This window comes from Copadichromis virginalis, linkage group LG14 (assembly GCF_057382275.1).
Source record: "Copadichromis virginalis isolate Kocher_CV1m ecotype Utaka linkage group LG14, C_Virginalis_male_GT1.1, whole genome shotgun sequence".
NCBI classification, from domain to species: Eukaryota; Metazoa; Chordata; class Actinopteri; order Cichliformes; family Cichlidae; genus Copadichromis; species Copadichromis virginalis.
In genome coordinates this window covers 22,543,672-22,567,023 of record NC_140631.1, presented here as the reverse complement: position 1 = coordinate 22,567,023, position 23,352 = coordinate 22,543,672, and the positions used below count along the sequence as shown (strand labels likewise).

The 23,352-nt window shown below is 40.5% G+C and overlaps 1 protein-coding gene across 1 annotated transcript in view; it reads left to right on the top strand.

Moving 5' to 3' along the window:
* The first annotated feature begins 2,194 nt into the window (after positions 1–2,194).
* The window catches only part of LOC146693939 (leucine-rich repeat and fibronectin type III domain-containing protein 1-like protein), a 194,875-nt gene continuing 173,717 nt past the window's right edge, over positions 2,195–23,352 (top strand). The window contains exon 1 of the mRNA XM_085429951.1: positions 2,195–3,460. The gene's annotated coding sequence lies outside the window, so the exon portion shown is untranslated. The remainder of the gene's footprint in view (positions 3,461–23,352) is intronic.

Genomic DNA, 23,352 nt, shown 5'->3' with positions numbered 1-23,352 from the left:
AAAGACTAAAAATTGAACTTGTTAAATTGGTTTATCCTCAGTTTTGCTCAGCTAACAAAACTGTGCACTGTAGATATGTTTAATTTGTGGCAACAGAGCAGGAGGGAGTGTAACTCTTGGAATGTTTTGTTCATATTTTTGAGAAAAACAAGTGTAATGATTAGAATTAGAGGAAGTAAACATCTGTGATTTTCAAACTGCGTTGGAAATAAAAGTTAATTATGCATTTTCTTGAGAGAAGTCTGGCCATGGCTTGCCCTCCAGTTCTTTGTTCTTTGAGTCTGAATTTTTCCAACAATTTCCTTCCTTAGGGTTTGTTAGTCACACTCCTCTGGTGGCTTGCCATCGTGTAGGCCTACTCTCTATTTAAGGATGAACATGTTGCCAGAGTTTGCGTCAGGATTGTGTTACTCTCTCCATATTTGTCCTTTCCTTTGTTAAAATCTGGTCCGTGCAGATGCTTTTGTAACAGTTTGGTTTGACTCAATGAGTGTCTACAACCAGCTGCTTTGACATTTCGGGGCTTTGTGCAGTCGTGACAACTAAAGGTTATTTTAGTCTAACTTTGTGAAAAATTTGATAAAATAATTGGAGGTTTGTTATTGGAGGACACTGACCAAGTGATGCCCTGCATGTGCAATCCTTGTGGCTTTTCTGAAGGCAGCGACGATTCACAGAATTCTACAATGAGCACTCCTCTGTCTCTTGTATCTCTTTCACCCTCTGCCCACTCTTTCTTTCTTTCGTTCTTTCTCGCTTTTTGTTCACTCTCACTCAGCATCACGGCTCGATCTGTATGTGAAAAGTTGTTTGGTTTACTAGTTTATTCACCAGTATTTATACAACTCACTAATGCAACTTGACAGGATCCTTTAGGTCAGTGATAATTCTTCATTTGAGGATTCCAAAATTTGCTAATGCTGTTTAAACCCTGGGGACACCCGGTCTAATTAAAACATTGCTAAAGAAAGAAGCATCTGGAAAAAAAAGAGTCTCTAACCAGTAGCCAAAGCAATACTGCTGTAGGCTTATTAAATTCTCATCACATTTTGCTTTTAAATGCCACCAGGAGTTACTTTTACTACTGTATATAGTTCCCTTATATACACTTACAAAGCCTCTACACCTCCCCTTTTACTTCCTTTTAGCCAATCTCTCTCAAAAATGCACATATTTATTTGATTTTATAACACTAGCCTTTAGCTTATATTGCTCAGTACTTCAGCAGAGGTTAAAGATGAAACAAACTGTTAAGAGTTTTCATTTTTCCTGACCCCTGTCTGATCTCTGCCCATTCTCTAAATCTGTTTATTTCTGCCTTCCTCTGTTATTCTCTTTATCTCTTTATTATCCCCTGTCCTCCCGGCCCCACCACCACTAGCAACCGCAACCTTGAACTGTTTGGTGTACTGCCAATAACGCACCATATAATTTATCCCTCTTGCTAATCAGATAATTGTAGAACACTCACATTTTTAATCTATGAAATCCTGCAGAATCTGGAAAGTGAGCACACTAATCTGCCGCTGCGCTTGCTGTTTCAGCCATCTCTAATGGTAACATTCATCACCACAGCTCTTAATCCGCAGTATCCGGGACACCTAACGGAAAGACTTTGATGAATGTGATATTTAATTTTATTAACATAACCCGTTTAATATTATTTATGTTTCATAATTCAGTGTCTGCTCCTCTCTTCCTCCTAGTGGTAATTACAAGTATTTATCAGGCATAAAGCCTTTGACATCACATATGATGAAAGTAAAGCCAGTCATTCCCATCACATGGAGGTTCCTGACTAAAGACAAGAGCTGTGCATCTCATCTCTCTTGCCTCCACTGGCAACCTAGAGCAGCTGCACCTGAGCTATGCTTAGGGTCAAACAGCGATATGCAGATATAAGTGAGCAGTGTTTGTGCATATGTACTGGCTTGAACCAAGACTACTGGCAGTGATTTTTATTGTCAACAGTAGTGCATTCCAGAACATGAGCAGATAGCCTACCTTTAATAACAACTGATAAAATGTAAGCTTTTTCCTGCTTTGCAGCTGTAACTGCATTCACGTGGTCCTCTTCAAGTCCCTGCTCCACACGTTGAGAACCTATTGACAGTGTGGCTGTCTACTGTGTGTCCTGACAGACCCTAAACTTCAGCTACTGCAGGCTGAGGTCCAGGCGATGGCATCACCCACCGTCGTCATAAGGCATCCATCTGTTATCACCAGCTTGTAATCCCGGAGCAGCGACTTGTCAGTAGACAGAGCAGGACACAGATACGGAGGGAAGGAGACAGATAGGAGCGGGGCTGGTGGGCGTATCGCCTCCCGGGAAAAACCGCCGCACAGTGTGAAAGTAACTGCAGGAGGGACTGCTCATCGTAGCGGATCAGAGCGGGTTTTTAAAATGAGCTAAAGGACGTTAAATGTGGGATTTTCTTTCGCTGCGAAATTTGTTTCTCCTTCCATCTGAAGCTCGCCTTATTCTTTGACCTATAACGCCTCGTCCACCATCCTCCGGCTGCCCGCGGTGTGGTCCTGTGTTTTTCCTCACAGACAACAACGCCGAGAGCAGAGAGAGGTCAAGACAAAGTCACTTGTGTAGAGGAAAAAGGGGAGCAGCGGTTTCACTGAGCTATGTGATTTTATAGTTTCTGTTTTTGGGGGGTGGAGAGAAGAGTTACAAATTCGTGCACCTATTTTGTTTATTTATTTATTTTTTACCTGTGGAAGACCTTGGGACGGATAACACCTACCCATCATTACCCTGACAGGATTTTTGTTTCAGGCGTCTACAGATGAAACACGAAGAGCTGCGAAGGAGTAAGATTGGACCTTAGGACAGCAGAGGCAGCTGCTGAATGGGGAAGCGGAGATCACCCATAGGGGAGACCGGCAAATGAGTCCAGCGTGGTTTCCTTTACTACACATCGCTTTTCCTCCACTCTTTAGACACGGGAACCCAGCGATACTAACCTCCAGCGTTTGTGTATTTTCCTTCAAATGACCGATTAACGGAGTCTAAACAGAAACAGGGGGGGAGCTCGTATGGAGTCCAAATGAGCGCTCAACGCAGCGGTGCGCCGGTTTAACGGCGTTTCCCCCCTCTCTCTTACAGTCCTGTCCCAGCGGATCACTAGCGGACAGTGGATAGCTGTAGGTTATAGACTGCGACCGGCCTTGCACCCGTAAAGGGCTTTTGATGCAAACTCAACGGGAACTAAATTGAAACGCTTGCCTTGCCCCGTCTCCCCTCCAGCAGCCCCGCAGCGCGGTTAGCCTTGCGCGGTGTCAGACAACAACATAAAAAAGTGGATATATTTTCTTATTGGGCTTGAAAATTATTCCGATCAGAAAGGGGATTATTTAGTATTTTCTTTCGAGTTCTTCACCTGGCTTGAAAAGGGAGCAAATAACCAGAGGAGACATAGCCTCAACAACAGGAGGAGAGGCAGACGCGCAGGTATGATAGTGTCTATCTACTTTTCCCCTCTGTCCGATTATCGCACCATTTTCTCTCCCCGTTCCCTCAACCACCTTCCCCCGTCTGCATGTTCTCGTTTTTTTTGTTTTTTTGTTTGTTTGTTTTTTTAAATGCCGCATCGCTTTTTAGAGGTTGGTTTGTAATTTTAGAAGAGCCGAGTTGAGTACATAGACAGAGAGACAGAAGAGATGGCAGATGGGAAGATAATGGCGCTGGTGGGTTTTTTTCTCCCCTACGATTCAGAGATGGTGATATCCTCTCTCCAGATTAAACACAGGAGGAAAAGAGAGACGGTGAGACGAGAAGGGATGATGTTGCTGAGGGGTAAAGTGTGAAGTAACATGTGTCAAACAGATAAGGAGATATGTTAAGAGACCGTGGCAGGACATGGGGTGAAAAGAGAAGTCTGAGAGTTTAAAGAGGGAAAGGGTGACTTGGTTGTGAAAGAAAGGCAGAACTGAATAACCAAACCGTTGTGGAGACGAGAACAAACAGGGAGAGAAGTGAGACAGGAGGGGCTTAAAGGGATCTGATAGGGGAAGAGGGCAGAAGAGAGGGTGCTGAGGTGGAATACAGAGAAGCAGCAGGAAGGGGAGATGGGCTCTGTGATAGGGAGGGGGAGAAGGCAGGGCATAATGGCCAGAGAGAGGGTTCTGCTGGAAAGGTGAGTAGAGAGAATATAAGGGGAAGGGTGAAAGTAATGGAATCAAATAGAATGAGGGGGGAGTTGGTGAGGTGAGGAGGGGTTAGCTTACTGGTGCAGGTGGGGAGAAGGATCAAGACGCTGTGCAAGAGGAGTGAGGAAAGCTAGAGCTCAAGAAAGCTCTAAAAAGATGGAGGCCAAGTGTAGAACACTCCATCAATCTATGCTGGAGACACTATGTGGTATTATCCAATGGATTGCTGCGCAACTGCCATTGCTGCACCATGGAGACAGAAAGATATAAAGACAGGAGGAGAAACCATTAAAAAAAAGGCAGGAAGGATAGATTTACGAAGCCAATAATTTAAGTTGCTGTGTCAGCTCATCAGCTCCTCTTTACCTGGTAAATTCTTCCTATCCCTAACTGCTTCATTTGCATTTTGATTGGGTTTTGCAATGGCTCTAAGCCACCTTAAAACACATGTAAACACACATGCAAGAATATACAACATTTGCAGGGAGGGCTTTTCTGGTTTTCCTGTCTTCATTGGAATGTGTATACCTGTGGCTTAGCTGAAGCCTTTTTTTGTTCTGATAATTCAATCTTTCCTGCCTATGTTGTGTCATTCTTCCTGGCTCGTGTTAGTGCAGCGTGTTTGAATGTAGCTCAAATTGCTGTCTAGGCAGAATATTTTGAAAGATTCAATTGATGATGATATTTTAATGCCTTTCAGATCACAGTGAAGTTCTTTATGCATATGATCAGTATTACACAGTTGGAAGTTAATGGAATCATGAAGAGCACTTGCTGTCAGCATACTGTACCACTGATCATGACCCACTTTAGACTGCAGCAGTAAAATTCTAGTAGAGAACAAAGATTTTGTTGAGATTAAACTTTTAAGCCTTAAACATGGCAAGTATAAACCAAAAAAATTTAAAGCTGACTTTTTTCCACAAACTAACACAAACATACTCTTCATTCATCCTTTTGTATAATAGGAGTTAAAACTCGTGTACAGTGAGGGGACTTAGCTGATCCCCTGGTGAATTTGTAAGTTTGCTTACTTAGAAAGAAATGAAGAGTTTCTAGTTTTTATGGCAGTTTCATTTGAATGGAGAGAGACAGGATGTCAACTAAAACCCCAGAAAAAACAACAACACATTGCATAAAAGTTATAAATTGATCTGCATGCCATTAAGAGAAGTAATATTTGAATCCCTACAACCTAGCCAGAATTCTGGCTTGCATAGTTAGTCAACTGCACATAGTCATGAGCTCAATTCATTATACAAAAAGTGCATGTGTCCACAGAATCAATTTCTTTAAATCCAACCTCTCCACCATCATGTGCAAGACCAAAGAGCCATCAAAGGACATCAGGGACAAAATTGTAGATCTGCACAAAACTGGAACGGGCTACAAGTCCATCAGCAAGAAGCCTGGTGAGAAGGTTACGACTGCTGGTGCGCTTATTCAGAAATGAAAGAAATATAGAATGAACCGTACTTTCCCTAGGTGTAGAGCCCCATGCAAGATCTTGCTTCATGGGATGAGGATGATAATGAGAAAGGTGATGGACCAGACCAAAACTACACAGGTTGTTTGTGATTTGAATACAGTTGGGACCACAGTCACTGAGAACACCACTGGTAGCACACCACAGCGTAATCAATTGAAATCTTGCAGTGTCCACAAGAGCACCCTGCTGAGAAGGCACATGTACAGGCTTGTCTTAAGTTTGCCAGTGAACATCTAAATGATTTGGGAGAAAGTACTGCAGTCAGATCAAACCAAAATCAAGCTGGCTTTGGCTTCAACTTGAGTCACTGTGTTTGGAGGACAAGAAATGCTGAGTATGATCCAAAGAACACTGTTCCAACAGTTATAGAATAGAATAGAATAGAATAGAATTGAATTCAACTTTATTGTCATTGCACATGCACAGGTACAGGACAACGAAATGCAGTTTGCATCCATCCAGAAGTGCTTTAGCCATGATATAGATATATTACAATATATATTAGCAATAATATAGATATGTAAGTATATTACAGAAATGGGTCTATTATGGTATGTTATAATGTACACGGTATGAAGTATGTTATGAATATTCTATAACTATAAGTATGTACAGGCTGTAGTGAGTACAAGCTATGTACAGGCTATGAACAGGATATAAATATGAAATAAAAAACTATACAGAAATCTGAGATATACAGTTATACAGAAATGTGAACTATGCAGGTTATAAACAGTTGTAGGATTAAAAATTATCGTATGTACAGAATGATTATTTACACAGAACTATACAGTAGTGCAGTTAAGACAAGTGAGATATGTGGATAATTTCTACAGAGGCTATATAAAGTGCTAGTGGTTGTGAGTGGTGGTTCAGTCCATGTTATTATTGTGTGTTTGAGGGTACAGTTGTCCATTGTGTGTGTGTGTGTGTGTGTAGGTGGTTGTGGGTGTGTGTATGTTCAGTCCATGACTTTAACGTGGGTCAGATGTCAGGAGGCAGAGTTCAGGAGTCTGACAGCTGTGGGGAAGAAGCTGTTCCGGTACCTGGTGGTCTTAGTCCGGAGGCTCCTGTAGCGCCTCCCAGAGGGCAGGAGGGTGAAGAGTCCATGTGATGGGTGACTGGGGTCTTTGATGATTTTCCCAGCCCTTTTCAGACACCGCTTCCTGTAGATGTCCTTTATGGCAGGAAGTGGTGCTCCGGCGATGCGCTGGGCAGTTTTCACGACCCTCTGCAACGCCTTCCGGTCCGAGGCAGAGCAGTTCCCGTATACAGTTGGTCAGGATGCTCTCGATGGTGCAGCGATAGAAGTTCACCAGGATGTCTGAGGACAGGTGGTTCTTCCTCAGAGTCCTCAAGAAGAAGAGGCGCTGGTGAGCCTTCTTGACCAGCTTGGAGCAGTTGGTCGTCCAGATGAGATTCAATTCAATTCAATTCAATTTTATTTATATAGCGCCAAATCACAACAAAAGTCGCCTCAAGGCGCTTCATAGATACAGAGAAAAACCCAACAATCATATGACCCCCTATGAGCAAGCACTTTGGCGACAGTGGGAAGGAAAAACTCCCTTTTAACAGGAAGAAACCTCCGGCAGAACCAGGCTCAGGGAGGGGCGGCCATCTGCTGCGACCGGTTGGGGTGAGAGAAGGAAGACAGGATAAAGACATGCTGTGGAAGAGAGACAGAGGTTAATAACAGATATGATTCAATGCAGAGAGGTCTATTAATACATAGTGAGTGAGAAAGGTGACTGGAAAGGAAAAACTCAATGCATCATGGGAATCCCCCGGCAGCCTACATCTATTGCAGCATAACAAAGGGAGGATTCAGGGTCACCTGGTCCAGCCCTAACTATATGCTTTAGAAAAAAGGAAAGTTTTAAGCCTAATCTTAAAAGTAGAGATAGTGTCTGTCTCCCGAATCCAAACTGGAAGCTGGTTCCACAGAAGAGGGGCCTGAAAACTGAAGGCTCTCCCTCCCATTCTACTTTTAAATACTCTAGGAACAACAAGTAGGCCTGCAGAGCGAGAGCGGAGCGCTCTAATAGGGTGATATGGTACTACAAGGTCATTAAGATAAGATGGGGCCTGATTATTTAAGACCTTGTATGTGAGGAGCAGGATTTTGAATTCAATTCTGGATTTAACAGGAAGCCAACGAAGGGAAGCCAAAACAGGAGAAATATGCTCTCTCTTTCTAGTCCCTGTCAGGACTCTTGCTGCAGCATTTTGGATTAGCTGAAGGCTTTTCAGTGAGTTTTTTGGACATCCTGATAATAATGAATTACAGTAGTCCAGCCTGGAAGTAATAAATGCATGAACTAGTTTTTCAGCGTCACTCTGAGACAGGATATTTCTAATTTTAGAGATGTTGCGCAAATGGAAGAAAGCAGTCTTACATATTTGTTTAATATGTGCGTTGAAGGACATGTCCTGGTCAAAAATGACTCCAAGGTTCCTCACAGCGTTACTGGAGGCCAAGGTAATGCCATCCAGAGTAAGAATCTGATTAGATACCATATTTCTAAGATTTTCAGGGCCGAGTACAATAACCTCAGTTTTATCTGAATTAAGAAGCAGAAAGTTAGCGGCCATCCAGGTCTTTATGTCTTTAAGACATTCCTGCAGTTTAACTAATTGGTGTGTGTTATCTGGCTTCATGGACAGATAGAGCTGGGTGTCATCTGCATAGCAGTGAAAATGTATGCTATGTCTTCTAATGATGCTGCCTAAGGGAAGCATGTATAATGTAAACAGAATTGGTCCTAGCACTGAACCCTGTGGAACTCCATAATTAACCTCAGTGTGTGAAGAGGACTCTCCATTTACATGCACGAATTGGAGTCTATTAGATAGATATGATACAAACCACTGCAGTGCAGTACCTGTAATACCTACAGCATGTTCTAATCGCTCTAATAGGATATTATGATCAACAGTATCGAACGCTGCACTGAGGTCTAGCAGGACAAGCACAGAGATGAGTCCACTGTCAGAGGCCATAAGAAGATCATTTGTAACCTTCACTAAAGCTGTTTCTGTGCTGTGCTGAGCTCTGAAACCTGACTGAAACTCTTCAAATAAACCATTCCTCTGCAGATGATCTGTTAGCTGTTTGACAACTACTCTTTCAAGGATTTTTGATATGAAAGGAAGGTTGGAGATTGGCCTATAATTAGCTAAGACTGCTGGGTCTAGAGATGGCTTTTTGAGTAAAGGTTTAACTACAGCCAGCTTGAAGGCCTGTGGTACATAGCCGATTATTAGAGATAGGTTGATCATATTTAAGATCGAAGAATTAATTAATGGCAGGACTTCTTTGAGCAGTTTTGTAGGAATGGGGTCTAAAAGACACGTTGATGGTTTGGAGGAAGTAATTATTGAAGTTAACTCAGAAAGATCAATTGGAGAAAAAGAGTCTAACTTAATATCAATGGTACTAAGAGTAGCTGTAGATAATATTACATCTGTGGGATGATTATTGGTAATTTTTTCTCTAATGATAAAAAATTTTATTTGTGAAGAAGTTCATGAAGTCATTACTAGTTAACGTTAAAGGGATGGTTGGCTCAAAAGAGCTCTGACTTTTTGTCAGCCTGGCTACAGTGCTGAAGAGAAACCTAGGGTTGTTCTTATTTTCTTCAATCAGTGATGAATAGTAAGATGTTCTGGCTTTGCGGAGGGCTTTCTTATAAAGCAGCAAACTATTTCTCCAGGCTAAATGATGATCCTCTAGATTTGTGACACGCCATTTCCTCTCCAGATTACGAGTCATCTGCTTTAGGGTACGTGTTTCAGAATTATACCACGGAGTCAGGTACTTCTGATTTGAGGCCTTAGTTTTCACAGGAGCTACAGTATCCAGAGTCGTACGTAGTGAGGAGGTGAAATTATTAACAAGATAATCGACCTCTGTTGGGGTAGCGTTCAGATAGCTGCTCTGCTCTGTGTTGGTACAGGGCATTGAAGATGATAACAGTGGGTGGATTATATTCTTAAACTTAGTTACAGTGCTTTCAGAAAGACATCTACTTTGATAAAGTCTACTCTTCACCGCTGTGTAATCAATTATTGTAAAAGTAAATGTTATCAGGAAATGATCAGACAGCAGAGGGTTTTCAGGAAACACTGTTAAATGTTCCGTTTCTATGCCATATGTTAAAACAAGATCTAGAGTGTGATTAAAGTGGTGGGTGGGTTCTTTTACATTTTGAGAGAAACCAATTGAGTCTAATAACAGATTAAATGCCATGTTGAGGCTGTCATTTTTAGCATCTACATGGATGTTAAAATCACCCACAATAATTATTTTATCTGAGCTCAGAACTAAATTAGATATAAAGTCTGAGAAATCAGACAGAAACTCTGTGTAAGGCCCAGGTGGACGATAGATGATAACAAGTAAGACTGGTTTCTGAGTTTCACAGCTGGGGTGGACGAGGCTAAGCATCAGGCTTTCAAATGAATTAAAAGTCTGTCTTGGTCTTTCATTAATTAATAGGCTGGTGTGAAAAATTGCTGCCACACCGCCCCCTCGGCCTGTGCTTCGAGATTTCTGGTAGTTAGAATGGCTCGGGGGTGTTGATTCATTTAAACTAACATAATCATCCTGCTGCAACCAGGTTTCTGTAAGGCAGAGTAAATCAATTTGTTGATCAATTATTAAGTCATGTACTAACAGAGACTTGGAGGAGAGAGACCTAATATTTAATAATCCACATTTCACTGTTTTACTCTTTGGTTCAGATGTGGATACTGTATTGTTCTTTCTTTGTGATTGTTTATGTTTAAGTTGTTTGTTGCTGGTTTTTAGTTTGTTTTTTGTCTTTTTGGAAGCTGACACAGTCTCTATGGAGATGGGTTTTTGGGGGGGTATTAGGAGGAGAGAAGCTGCAGAGAAGCGTGTAAGACTGCAACTCTGCTTCCTGGTCCCAACTCTGGATAGTCATATTTTGGGGGGTTTAATAAATTTGTCCATATTTCTAGAAATGAGAGCTGCTCCATCCAAAGTGGGATGGATGCCGTCTCTCCTAACAAGACCAGGTTTCCTCCAGAAGGTTTGCCAATTATCTATGAAGCCCACATCGTTTCTGGGACACCACTCAGACAGCCAGCAATTTAAGGAGAACATGCGGCTAAACATGTCACTCCTGGTCTGATTGGGGAGGGGACCAGAGAAAACTACAGAGTCCGACATTGTTTTGGCAAAGTTGCACACCGATTCAATATTGATTTTAGTGACCTCCGATTGGCGTAACCGGGTGTCATTACTGCCGACGTGAATTATGATTATGATTATGATTATGATTATGATCCTCGGAGATGTGGACTCCCAGGAACTTGAAGCTGCTCACACGCTCCACAGCCGTCCCCTTAATGTGGATGGGTGGATGTGGGTCAGCATTCCTCCTGTAGTCCACGATGAGCTCCTTGGTCTTCTCGGTGTTAAGCAGCAGGTTGTTTGTGTCGCACCACTCAGCCAGACGATCTACCTCCTCCCTGTAGGCGGCCTCATCATTGTCACTGATGAGGACAATCACTGTGGTGTCATCTGCAAACTTAATGATGGTGTTGGAACCATCAGCAGGTCTGCAGTCGTGGGTGAAGAGGGAGTAGAGGAAAGGGCTCATCACACAGCCTTGTGGTACACCCGTGTTCATTGTGATTGTAGATGAGCAGCTGTTATCCAGCCGGACATGTTGGGGGCGGTTGGTCAGGAAGTCCAGTAACCATTTGCAGATGAGAGAACTGATGCCCAGGTCTGTCAGTTTCCTGATGAGTTGTGAGGGGTGGATTGTATTGAATGCTGAACTGAAGTCTATAAACAGCATTCTGGCATAGGTGTTGTTGTTGTCCAGGTGTGAGAGGACAGAGTGCAGTGCGATGGAGACTGCATCCTCTGTGCTCCTGCAGTATGCGAATTGGTGGGGGTCCAGGGTGGGGGGGAGACAGGATTTGAAGTGTGCTAGGACCAGCTGCTCTAAGCACTTAATGATGATGGGGGTGAGTGCTACTGGGCGGTAGTCATTGAGGCTAGATGGGTTGGAGTTTTTGGGTATCGGGACGATGGAGGTGGATTTGAAGCAGGCCGGTACCACAGTGTGGGCCAAGGACAGATTGAATACTCCTGCAAGCTCCCCAGAACACGCTCTGAGAACATGCCATCAGGATCTGCAGCCTTGTGGACATTGATCCTGCTCATCACCGCTCCTACATCGGTGGGGGAGAGAGTCAGAGGTTGGTGGTCTGGCGTCATGTCTGTTGTGGTTGTGGGGTTCCCTCGCTCAAAACAAGCATAAAAGTTGTTGAGCTCGTTGAGGAAGGAGACATCAGAGGATGCGGGGGAGGGTTTGGTGGTCCTATAGTCTGTAATGGTCTGGAGTCCTTGCCACATGCGTCGGGGGTTGGAGTTGGAGAAGTGTTCTTCTACCTTCTTTTTGTAATGGTGTTTGGCTTTTTTGATGCCCTTCTTTAGATTAGCCCTGGCTGTGCTGTAGGCGTGTGCATCTCCTGACCTAAAGGCAGTGTTGCGGGCCTTCAGGAGGAGACGAACATCAAGGTTCATCCAAGGCTTCTGGTTGGGGTACATGGTGATGCATGGAGGTGGGAACATTATGCTTTGGGGCTATTTTTCTGCTGAACATAAAAGACGACTTCACTAGAGTGAGTGGCCAACATCTTAGATGGGAACCTCCTTCCCTCAGCCAGAATAATAATAATAATAATAAATTTTATTTATGAGCGCCTTTCAAGTCACCCAAGGACACTTTACAATAGGATAAAACACTTAGTAAAACAATGGCAGAATAAGAACAATAAAATAACACTGAAACAAACTGCAAAGGCAATAAAGGAGTGGCTAAAGAAAATGCACATTCACATCATGGAGTGGCCTAATCAGCCTCTAGATCTCAATCATATAGAAAATCTGAAGCTTCAAGTTGCCAAGCAGCAGCCAAGAGTTTCTGTAAAGAGGAGTGAGCCAAAATCCCTCCCGTCATATGTGTAAAACGGGTGACTAACTACAGGAAACATCTAAATTCTGTGCTTGCCAACAACAGGAGAGTTCATTCGGGCGGTTAAGAAAAACTAAAATTGGATGAAAGCCATGTTTTATTTTCATTTCTTAATGGCAAGAAGCACAGTTTTATGAAAATATGACATGAAATATAAATATGAAATATTTTCACCTGAAGCAGTTAAAAATATAAACTATTGTGTCCTGGAATTACTGGAGATATATGTGGATGAATGTATATTTATTACTATAGGTTATCTTCCCAAAAGCAGATGCTCTGAGTCCATGAATGATGTTGTTGGTTGGTTAAAAAAATGGACGGTTTAATGATCATAAACAGACCAATTTGCACTCTGAAGTCAGAGAATCCATGACACTGCTCTGAATATTAATATATTTATTCATGTGAGAAAAGCTTTTTGTTTTCACGAGTGGAAAACCAATTTAACTGTTTTGTTTTGGGTATTTTGAAAAAAACACCTTTACCCATTTGTGAGTCAGAAAATCAGAATACATGCAAATGCCTTTGTTCGTTAAGTGCAGCGGAGACCAAACTCATTGCTGAAAGCGAGAAATAAATGACAGACCACAGGTTCATTGGATTTAATTTCATAAAGTAAAAGTAATAATTTTATTGGTCATTACGGTGTTTCAGTATAACATCTGTTTCATCACACCCCAGTCCTCAGTATACAGATGCTAAAAATGGTAAATATAAACCTAATACCATAGCTGCCCCAACCACAGAATTTTATAGGGTCTCAGTATAAAGCACCAGAAGGCAACTGTTCTTGTGAATTGGTGCTCTATAAATAAACCTGAATTGAATTGAATTTGGTTAAAGTTAAAGACAGAGGAAAGCGTGATGGCTGCCTATGTCTTAGGGTATTGAGATGTCCCTACAATGGTACTACATTTTGAAAAAAAAAAAAAATTACACAACTGAGTCTTACCTGGTTGTCAGCTATCGATACAGCAACAAGGAGACATGTTGACAAAGCACCAGGGATATAGCTGTGTGGGGATTTCCACAGTGAACGACAAAATTTTAATTTACCACTTTATTAGACGATTCGCACTAGCATAAAAGAGGTATTTCCTACACAAAGTATTTGGTAAAGAAATAGGTGTAAAGCAGTAAAGAGCTTCACAAAACGACTCTTGTATCAGAGAATGGGATCCATTAGGCTTAAGAAGATTTGGAAAGCCTACGTGATCTGTCTGATTTTTTAATCCCATTCATGTGTGTAGGGAACCAACAAAAAGTCTTGGCCACACATGGACTTGGTCCAAAATCACTACCTACTCTATGTACTACCACTGGGTAGTAGCGTACACAGTCATTTTGCTTTTTCTTGTACTGTGTGATGAAAAGTAGTTTACAACTGATCTCTATCCAAGCGACTGGCAAGACATTGCTTATCATTATGCCGGCCTCAGATAATCAAGTGTACAGAAAGTGAAATATTACAACTGCTATGTGTAATGTGGCTGTATGCTTATCAACTCCTATGTGAGTAGTACTACGAGTATTGGATTTACTAACTTTTAATTTTTGGTTTTACTAGAGGAATGTTTGTCAGTATTAATTTGTTTTGCTGATTCATTTGATGAGTTTCAATTATGCAATTTTGCAAATAACTCACTATGTAGTCCTCTATGCCACAAAGGCTGTAGAGATTACTGCATGACAAGGATTTTGGACAGAACCACGCTCTCTTTTAAGTCCACCTTGGACAGTTTTGTGCTTAGTGGTGGTTTTGCTCTTGCTAGAAAATTCAGCATCTTTACAGCTCACTGAATTAATGATGTTATATATTATGTTATATTTGTCGTGCTGTGTGCCTAATATATCATGTTCTTTAATGCAATTTGAATCCAATCTGTTGCTATGCACTGGGTCTTGCATGGTTGGCTCCACAATCTGATGCATAAACAGCGTTCAGCTCCTTGGTGATTGTGTATGCGTATGACATATTAATTAAATGTATTTTAGAACAAAAAAAAATCCCTCTCAAAACTATTTTATGTTATCTTATTTAGTTATGTATCAATTTTTAGGCAACATTGCTTCACTTGTACTTAACTTTCACCACAATTTCCTGCTGTAGAGAATTTCATCTGTACAGCAAATCATCTGATCTATATCTCTGCAAGATAGCCATTAAGCGTATTTCTGAAAAATGTAAATAACAGACTTTGAAATGGCTTTAGTAAAGACAGTGGATTTGCATGTTGTGTGTAAACAGTTCTGAGGCAAATATTTCCTACATAGTGGAGGGACAGAGACTTGTGTCCCTTCATGATTGCTCTGATTTATTTGGGTTGTAAATGCTTCTATTATGCCATTACTTTTAACCACAGTAGTCAAATGTGTACTGTACAATAATTCAGGTGATTATAATTCAGATAATCAAACAGGTGGGTCCTTCTTTCAGATTGAGAGCACCAGAGGTGGGTGATTGATGGGAGACATGCGACTATAAAAAAAAGCCATAACACTGCTGCTTCTGCCAGCTGACAATGCAGGGTTCTTGATCATGTTTACAGTTTATTGAACCATGCTGAGTCCAAGCTGGAAAACGGAAAGCTTGATTTGGCGAGGAAGGAGTGGATCGAGGTTTTCAGAAGCGTGGACAAGAATCTGTCTCAGTCTTGTGTATTTTTACAGCAGCACAATCAGGTACTGTCTCTATTAATAAAATCATACGATACATTACAGAAGTGATGAATACTGAATGACAATAGTGCTCCATTAGTGTGAGTCCGACTTTTCATTCTCATAATTTATCAATTTATGATTAGCTAGAAAAGCAATCAAAACCCTGCTCAAAATACAGTAACTTGGAACAATAAACCCATTTATTTTTTGGCATCATATAAAATCCTCTCCTTCTGTCAATGTCAGATTGAAAAATGAACCTGAAGAGAAGTGTAAATTCTGGAGGAGTGTAAGACCAACTGATTGATGCCTCTGTGTGAAAAAGTCAGCAGAAAATAAATGGAACTCACACAGAGAAACTCACTGAGTTTTAGAGACCACGGAAAATCTGTTTCATCACTGTGGGGAAGCAATGTATACATCTATAGGGTGCAAGGAAAACACATGTAGTGGTTTTTGTAATGTTTACATTGTTGAATCCAACTGGATTATGTGCAGGAGTTGACCTTTATTCAGTGAGGCAGGTAAGTTAAGACCAAATTCTTTGTTTGCATAAAGAAGACAAACGAGAATGAAATAAAAAAAAAAGTTTAAAAAAAGTAACGGAAGAAGAATGACAGAAACTTAGGGAGAGACGAGGAGATGGAAAAAAAGAATGAATATTTTGCAATAAAGCTGTAGGTGTTAAGACTGCGATATGGCATCGTGCTGTTTTATAGTTTTATGTCTTTTTGATGTATTCAACACAGTGACATGCTGTCCACTACGGCAGGGGTTTAAATGTCTACACAGTCTGTGCGTGTGCGCTCGTGTCTCTGTACATGCGCATGGCAACAGATGCTGGTTCAGTGGCGCCATCCCACCTCACCAGGGAGGAACAGGAGAGAGATGCTGCTGAAAAGAGAGAGAGGTGAAGAGAAGGGGGGGGGGGGGGGGGGGATGGTGCCAGGAGAAAGAGAGGGAGAGCAAGAGGGAGCTGTGTGCTGAATGCCAAGCAGCATGGTATTAGAATGGTGCTGTGTTGAGCAGGCAGGCAGTGGTATACAATATTGCTCAGCTAAACCACAGTCAGTTTTCTAACTTTGTCTACAGCAGGTACAACGTGGGCTATTTTTGCTGATTTATTGTGACCATGTAAATCAATTGTGTCAGTGTAGAAAATGTTAACCTTCTTCCATACCCTCCATCTAACATAATGTACAGAACATCGGCCTAAATAGGTTGTAGTAGCTATGAATACCTCTTTTGTCAAGAATAATATGGGGATCTATTTTTATCATCCTTTGACCCACCTTGCCTTGCCTTTGTCTCTTATATACTGGTGTGCATCAGCAATCTTTTTGCCTGTAGAATGATTGGTCCAGTTATTTCCAATTCCCATACAATACCTTTGCTTTGGGTATCTGGAGATACTCAGCATCAAACAGTGACAATTCCATAATCTGTATTCCTGTATTGGTAAGACATTTGCTGTAAAAGGAGCCTGGAATTGAGAGATAAAAGTTGATTTGTTAAAAATAAATACATAAATAAATAAATCAGCTAAGATTTTACAGCTATATTGAAGCCACAAAAATACATCTGGTCATATTTAGATATGTAGACAACATATTGCATTAAAATATTAATATATTCCCATTGTCCCACTGGTGCTTCCATTAATTATGTGTATAACAGGGCGTTTGCAAAAATCACATTGGACAAATCTTGCTTATGGCCACGACTATAGTGGAGATGGTTAGCTCGCTGAAATTAAACAGAGCTCCAGATTAAGTCATGAAAAAAATATATATATAAAAAAGCAGAATTTTTAAATGAGCTGCAAACTGCAGTTAAACACACTTGCCATTACTAAAGACATATGTTGTTGCTTTGCAATTACAGTATTGATCAGTTGTTTTTAATGAAAGGCTTTTACTGTGAGTGCATCCTTTATGCGTTTAACATTTAACAGCATGCAAACTGCACTGGAGTCGTTTGAATACTAAATAATAAATATAAATCATTTAAAGAAGCATTTGAACTGAAAGTTGAATTTTGTTGACGTATTGACGGATGAACAAATATTTCTTAGCAATGCTCACAGTAATGACATCATGCTTACTGCATTGATTTGCTTTTTACATTACATAAACTAGATTACCAGTTTTTTGTATTCAAACTTTATTAATATTAAGTTGCATAATGTTATGTGAATTATTTAGGAGCTGAAAATGGATAATTGATTTAGAAAAAATGTTTCCCCAACTCACTTCATTTTTCTTTAAAACAGATGTTCTCTGTATAAATGTGGGTCTTTCTGTCTGTTGGCATGTGTTCGCATGTCACGTCCTGGTCAGGGTGACAGTGCAGACCTGACAAGCTAACCCAGATAGTGAGGGGAGATAGATTGAAGAGGAGTGTCAGCTCTCTCCTCTATATCTCTACATCTATTACTTGTGTCTGACAGAAGCAGCACTGCATGATGGATGGATGCTCCACTCTATCTCTATCCACTTCTCACTCCGCTCACTGTTTTCCTCTCACTCACGCATTTTTCACCACTTGGTTTTCCTTCATCTACCTGTCACTTGCGTGCATCCATTTTTTTTTTTTTTTGTAATTTGTCTTTCTTCCGCTATATATTTCTCTTCCGCTGTGATCAACTTTCTTTACTTTTGGTGACAGCAGGGGCACGGTTGTGGTAGTATGTGTTTGTTTATGGGCAAGCGTTGAAGTGATAATGTAGAGATCTGCAGCTGGAGTTTCAAATTACTGTGACAGAATGATCTATCACTTTGTTGCTGCTTATCAGTTGTTGCTTACATTCACTTCTCTATACTCAGTGCTGCAGGCGGTTTTTCATAGTAAATGAACATGAAACAGTGCAGCGCACAGAAGGTAAAAACAGGAAATCTGATGCAGTTTGAAAGACATGTTTGATTGGCTGGGGTTGAAAATATAGCCTGTAAGATAGCTTTATTTAATGGGTTCCCACAGTTATTTTTCTTTTTTAGGAATGATGAGGTTATGTAAAGGCGAAGTGTCCGTCCCTTCACAACTGACCAGAATTGCTAGTCCTCCAAGGCTATTGGTCAAATATTTGTGCAGCTTGCACACGATGATCACCTAAAGGGTCTTCACCCAAATTGTGTTCACAGTCAAGGTCATATTGGTTGTTATATTACGGGCACTTTTCCATTTTTACAAAAATTGCTGCTTCCCATAGAGGATTTGTCAGATTTTAGTGAAACAAGACTGTTTTTTCCCAGAGATCACTGTTTACAAACCAATTTGACTTCTCAGTGGATTTTAATTCACATTAGTTTGTGCAATACAGCCAAGAAAACCTATCACTTTCTTTTTGTACTTCACACATTATAATAGCCTGTGACATATCATGAGCCAGATGAGCTAATGCGTTACTGATGTTTTTGTTTTCTTTTGTTGTTTTCTTTCGTTTTTGTTCTGTTTGTGTGTTTTTTATTGCAGTTATATAGTTTGCTGTATAAATTGTTCATGTTACATTGTAACACCAGCAGTTGGAGTCACGTTACTAAGACTTTGCATGTACTGTGAAAAATAAACAAAAAATAAATATAAAATTGACCTTGCTAATCAATTCTTGTTGGAAGGATGAGAGGCTGAGAGAATTTCCTTAACCTCCCAGTTTGAAGGGTTATCACTACACAAGGTATAATTATTCTTACACGTTTTGAAGTGCTGGAGTATCTTTGTGTCTCTGTCTAAAGTTCATACTTTCTGAAGCCTGTTTTAGATTTCGAAAGCATCTAAAACAGGCTAAAATAAAAATAAAAAAAAACTAGGCAGTCAAATGCTTTTACGTGTTATCTGACAGACAGTCCCCTGATTATGCTTGTTAAAACACTGAAATTGCACAAATATGTAGGTGCAAAAGAAAACATCATGAGCTGTTGTTTAAATACATAAACCTTCTCATTGTGATCTTAATGACAGTGAATATTTACCATAGGATGTGATGTGGGCTTGTTGTTGTTGCATTATCTGTGGCAAACAACAGATAAACAGTTTGCCATCCTGAAGTCATTTTAGCTACACCTGAACTCAGGAGAAACACCTGGTCATGGGTTTTTGAAGCAGCAGCTAAAAACAAAAGTTTTACCCCTCAGCCTTGATGCTGAGCCCACTCAGCAGTTCACAGAGTGGGTGTTTATTAACGCAAGCTAAAAGGACAGACCCTGCTGGGTTGAAATGGTTCACTTGGCGCACCATGAACCCGATACTCTGCAACATAGTTCGAGGAATAATTAGAGACTTTAGAGGGCAATCTTCTGTAGATAATGGCACTCTTAAGGACAGGAAGCTTATAAAGCTCAGCAATAGTTCTAGCTTGTGCAAAGTATGTTAATGAACTAAGAAACTTAAATAAAATAATAATTGTTTAGCGGTGCTGGAAGCATAGCTTTAATCTGGACCACTTTATAATCTGACTCTTAGTCTGATCAAAATGTCCTTGCACTGCATTTTGAATGTCTGTTCAACACTGTTGCTCTCTGACTTCACATTCGCAGTATTGACTGTGCAGTCACTGTATTGTATGCTTAGCTAGTTACAATTCCCTCATGACACACTGTGGGAATTATCTCACTGTTGCTTTCTGGAAAGCTTGGCAGTACTAATCAGAAATTGCATTTTTAGCTCCCTCTGAAAGGCAGAGTACTTTGTAAGTGCTCAGTGTGTTCGTATGTGAACATTATAAATAGATTGAAAAGAACACTGCGGAAATTCTTTAGATCAGTAAAGCATCAGATAATGCGTGAAGCTGGTAATGAGACACTTCATTTATGTATAGTGTTATGAACTGGGCGCGAGGTCGGGGCATCGCACATGAGAAAAAGTAAACAAGATTATTATGAACCTAAATAAATAAATAAACAAACAGGATAATGACATCAACAAAGGCTACAAAACAAAACTGCTAGGTGACCTTAAAGAACAAAAGAGAGGTCAGTGATCAAGCTGGATAACTAGTGAGGTCCAAATTACATTGCTGTATGCCATTTTTTAAGGTAATAGTCCTTCTGTTCTCTGCTTACTGGCTCCTAAACCAAGAAGCCAGAACCAACTGTTAGCAGACAAATGGGGAGGGATCCCAAATATGTTACCGAGACCTCGTCCATCCATCAGTTTTCCTTATCTGCTTATCCAGTTCCTGGAGTGGGAGCACAATGTGCTAGGTCAGGAGAGGTACACCTTAGTTTGCCGGAGCAACACAGAGAGACAACTGTTCACTCCTACGGTCCTTTTAAAAACCTAACCTGCTCACTAGCAGCTGAACATGTAAATAGTAGTTGACACGGTATTATTTTGTGTATTGGCATTCAGTTTGAAATTCTAGCATTAATCTGATCCTACTGTGGACTGTGGGAGGAAGCTGTTGCAGCCAGAAAAAACAGCCACAAGGTTAACATGCAGACGATACATAGAGAGGGGATCCAGCCAGCTGGTGGGTTTGAACCTATGACCCTCTTGACAGTGTTAACTGTTATAGTACTGTACTGCCCTTCCTGCCACCCCTTGCAATATAAAGCCATCCTACATTTGCTTTTTAAAATATATGTGCAAAGTCTTTTTGCTCTCAGCATCTAAGAGATTTTTAATTTATACAAGAGCAGAATGTGCATTAGATTTCTTTTGAATATGTATGTGTACATGACATAAACTGTCTGCAGGTGCAGGTTAACACGAAAATCTTTCCATGTGTTTACATGTAGACATGCAGCAAAACACAACTTATATATACGCATATGGTTAACCTCTTATTCTACATTCGGTTCAGGCTTACCATCCCCACCTCTTTCTCCACTTTAAAGGTGCCTGTGAAGCTCCTGCTGCACGCTGAGTGTTGGTTTGATTGACAGTGGCTTGTGCTGGTGCCTGTGTGCGAGAGCACAAGCAGGAGCTAATGTGGTAAACAGCTGACACTGCATCATGAGGTGGGGAACCACTGATGGAAGCTAGAAGAAGCCAAACACAAAATGTACCACAAATGTACCCTAAAAATACTAAATATCTATGATAATGAATACCTATTGTTGAGTTAACATTATTGTGTAACATTTTATAGGGTTCTTTTGGTTTATTTGCATTTTTAAAAATTCATCACTGCCTGTTAAATGGCTCAGTAGACTTTCTCTTCAAATTCCATTTATGTAAATAAATGTGACAAAGAGCTCCTTTCATGATGATTCAACAAAGAAGTATCACCTCAGTGTATCGCTGACTCCATAGGTATTTGTACAGGGAAATAATGTTAGGTTTTGGTTGTGACAGAAGCCTTGGTTCTGATGGATGATGGTTCAGTTCTGATGGATAATGCCTATAATAACCAGCTGGTTCACTAGACCAGCATGTGGCTAAACACCTGGACGAGCCCTTCCCCTCTGCTTGCCCTCAGTTAGATCAAGCTATCTTCATCTGGGAGCTATTTGCTGCTGTTGTGCTATATACTCCATAAATCACTTTGTAGTGAAGTACAAATTACTCAACAAAAGCAAAATGGAAGGATTGTTAAGCCAAGATGTTGGCCTTTACGAATGGCATTTTGCAAAAAAACAAAAAAACAAAAACAAACCCTGATTGGTCTGATTTATGCAGATTTCCCAACATTAGTGTTCTAGTTCAGGGTGAGTATCATCGGTGCTCACGGGACATTTATAGCTTCGGTTTAATGGTGCAAGCCTTTACAGGTTTGAAACTGTGTGAGTCTGTGTGTGTGAGTCGAGTGTGTGACAGCTGTAGATGCCCTTGTCCCAGCTGTTCTGCTTTGCAGCCAACTCATTGAGCTGGCAGCTGTTACAATAAAGTTATAGGGTGTTGTCTCTATTCTTTCCCATGATAATACTGTGATAAATCTGGATTATTCATACTCCAGATTCATCAGTCTTATCTGGTATTGGTATTGGCTTGTACACTTGCCAGCCCACTCTATTGTGAGGATTACAGCAATACTGAGACTTAATGGTAAAAAACAATACACAATTTATTATTTAAATCACTTATAATATTACTATTAAATGGTATGTCAGTTCTGTTGTAACTGATTTTCTTTTCCCATGCTGTGTGCACTGTGCTCTCTGGAGTTTCTTCTTTACTTTAGGCTCGTTATCTTCAGTTCATGTTATTTATTTAAAGAGTCACCACAATGAATCATGAAGCGGATAATCTGGGAAGTTAAAATCACGGTGAATACTTTAAAGTTTTAGTGATATTCGAGGGCAGTCTAGGAAAAGTAAAAAGTACTAGAGGAGAAAATGACAGAATGTTTATCAGTATTTTGGGGGGGCATGCAAAGTCGTTCAGTCAGTCTATCCTGAAATGATTCAGGAAAGAGGACAGCATCTGGAGGACAGTAATATTAGGGTATTTTAAATGGCCATGGTGCAGGAACTAAGATTTCAACATAAGGTGCATCTTCATCTCAGTAAGAAGAGGCAGTGTTGGTGTGTTGATTTAAAATGCACATGCCCACCTAATAGCTGTCCCTCATGTCCTCTTTAGAAACCACATTCCTACCACATAGTATATGTTAAATGGATCAGCTCATGAACAAATGCGTATTGCTAATTAGAACTTAGCAACTCACTGAACAAGGTAATGTAAGGTAAATAAATGAGGTAAAATGTGTGGGTTTATCCTGAGTGGAATTTTACCCAAGAGCATCCGATTACATTAATGTCAGTTTTTTTGTTCTTTGTTTGTTTTTGTACAGTATTCAAATGTTTCTTTTTTATTCCTTTGACTTTATAGAGACTTCAGTAACTGATAAGGTTGCAAAACATGAAATAGTCATCCTTGCAAACAAGAAAACTGTGCTCTTAAAGACAAAACCATGATCTTTTCTCAAATTTAACCTTTAACCTTAAATGAACCACATTTGATAAAAGAAGACAAATACATGGCATGCACAATGCATAATTTGTGTATGACATGTCCAATGGATGCATTATTGGTATAAATGCCTTTAAGTCAGCAATTTAAAAAAGAACTACAGCATCGTGGGGT